We start from the raw sequence: 2,332 nt of genomic DNA, 5'->3' as shown, positions 1-2,332 counted from the left end.
GGGTCAGGGGACGTGACCAAGGATGGGGATCGGGGGACGTGACCAAGGCCGTGTGGTCGGGTGACGTGATCAAGGACACGGCTCGGGTGTGACCGAGACTGAGCGGTTGGGTGATTTGACCGGGATCGGGTGACGTGGCCAGGATCGGGTGACATGACTAAGGCTAGGGATCGGGTGACATGACCAAGGCTGCTCAATCAGGTGACGTGACCAGGATCGGGTGATGTGACCAGGGCCAGGAATTGGGTGACATGACCAAAGCCACTCAATCGGGTGACATGACCAGGTTTGGGTGACAAGACCAAAGCCAGGGATCGAGTGACATGACCAAAGCTGCTCAATCAGGTGACGTGACCAGGATCAGGTGACACGACCAGGGCTGTTCAATCGGGTGACATAACCAGGATTGGGTGACATGATCAAGGTCACTCAATGGGGTGACATGACCAGGGCCAATCCGTTGACGTGACGGTGACCAGGATCAGGTGACGTGACCAAGGCCAGGGATTGGGTGACATGACCAGGGYCACTCAATCGGGTGACATGACCAGGGCCAGGAATGAGGTGACATGACCAGGGCCGCTCAGTTGGGTGACATGACCAGGATCGGGTGACACGACCAAGGCCAGGAATCGGGTGACATAACCAGGGCTGCTCAATCGGGTGACACGACCAGGGCCAGGAACCAGGTGACGTGACCAGGGCCGCTCAGTTGGGTGACATAACCAGGAATCGGGTGACATGACCAAGGCCAGGGATCGAGTGACATGACCAGGGCCGCTCAATCGGGTGACACGACCAGGTTCGGGTGACACAACCAGGGCCAGGGATCGGGTGACATGACCAGGGCCGCTCAGTTGGGTGACGTGACTGGAATCGGGTGACATAACCAGGGCTGCTCAATCGGGTGACACGACCAGGGCCAGGAATCAGGTGACATGACCAGGGCCACTCAGTCGGGTGACATAACCAGGATCGGGTGACATGACCAAAGCCACTCAGTCAGGCAATGTGACCAGGATCAGGTGACATGACCAAGGCCAGGGATCGGGTGACATGACCAGAACCGCTCAGTCGGGTGACACAACCAGGTTCGGGTGACATGACCAGGGCCGCTCAGTCAGGTGACATAACCAGGTTCAGGTGACGTGACCAGGGCTGCTCGATCAGGTGACACGACCAGGTTCGGGTGACATGACCAGGGCCGCTCAATCGGGTGACATAACCAGGATCAGGTGACATGACCAAGGCCAGGGATCGGGTGACATGACCAGGGCCGCTCAGTTGGGTGACACGACCAGGTTCGGGTGACACGACCAGGGCCAGGGATCGGGTGACATAAGCAGGAATCGGGCGACACGACCAAGGCCGGGGATCGAGTGATGTGACCAGGGCCGCTCGATCGGGTGATGTGCTTGGGCGCCCCGCGGTGTCGCGGTCCCCGTCACCCCGCCGTGTCCCCCGTTGTCCCCCCCCCCGCAGGTGCGGCAACGTGGCGGCCATCTTGGAGCTGGACGAGCACCTGCAGAAGGAGTTCATCATCTTCGAGGCGGCGCCGCAGGAGACCCGCGGCATCCCCTCCAAGAAGCCCGTGGCCGACTACTTCCTGTGAGCCCCGGGGACACGCGTGGCCCCTCCCGTGTCACCCTGGGGACACGCGGGTCCTGTCCCGTGTCACCCCGGGGACACGCGTGTCCTGTCCCGTGTCGTCCCAGGGACACGCGTGGCCCATCCCGTGTCATCCTGGGGACACGCGTGACCCCTCCCGGGTCTGCCCAGGGGACACGTGTCCCGTGTAGGCTCTGGGGACACGCGTGTCCCATCCCGTGTCACCCCGGGGACATGTGTGTCCCCTCACGTGTCACCCCAGGGACACGCGTGTCCCATCCTGTGTCGTCCCAGGGACATGCGTGGCCCATCCCGTGTCATCTTGGGGACACATGTGACCCCTCCCGGGTCTGCCCAGGGGACACGTGTCCCGTGTAGGCCCTGGGGACACGTGTGTCCCATCCCGTGTTGCCCCAGGGACACACGTGTCCTGTCCCGTGTCACCCCAGGGACACGTGTGTCCCGTCCTGTGTCGTCCCAGGGACATGCATGTGCCATCCCGTGTCATCCTGGGGACATGCGTGACCCTTCCTGGGTCTGCCCAGGGGACACGTGTCCCGTGTAGTCCCTGGGGACACACGTGTCCCATCCCATGTCACCCCAGGGACACGCGTGTCCCATCCTGTGTCGCCCCAGGGACACGCGTGGCCCATCCCGTGTCATCCTGGGGACATGCGTGACCCCTCCTGGGTTTGCCTAGGGGACACGTGTCCCGTGTAGTCCC

At 62.8% G+C, this 2,332-nt stretch overlaps 1 long non-coding RNA gene across 1 annotated transcript; it reads left to right on the top strand.

Annotated features, from left to right (window-relative positions):
- The first annotated feature begins 6 nt into the window (after nucleotides 1-6).
- Nucleotides 7-1,608, top strand: LOC112966562. Its single transcript, XR_003253664.1, has 2 exons — nucleotides 7-1,091; nucleotides 1,184-1,608. It is a non-coding gene; the product is annotated as an uncharacterized LOC112966562 (long non-coding RNA).
- Nucleotides 1,609-2,332: the final 724 nt, after the last annotated feature.

Source organism: Apteryx rowi, unplaced genomic scaffold (genome assembly GCF_003343035.1).
Source record: "Apteryx rowi isolate R43461 unplaced genomic scaffold, aptRow1 scaffold_2483, whole genome shotgun sequence".
In the NCBI taxonomy this organism is placed as follows: domain Eukaryota; kingdom Metazoa; phylum Chordata; class Aves; order Apterygiformes; family Apterygidae; genus Apteryx; species Apteryx rowi.
The sequence above is the reverse complement of the archived record's forward strand: the minus strand, read 5'-3'. Positions and strand labels throughout refer to the sequence as shown.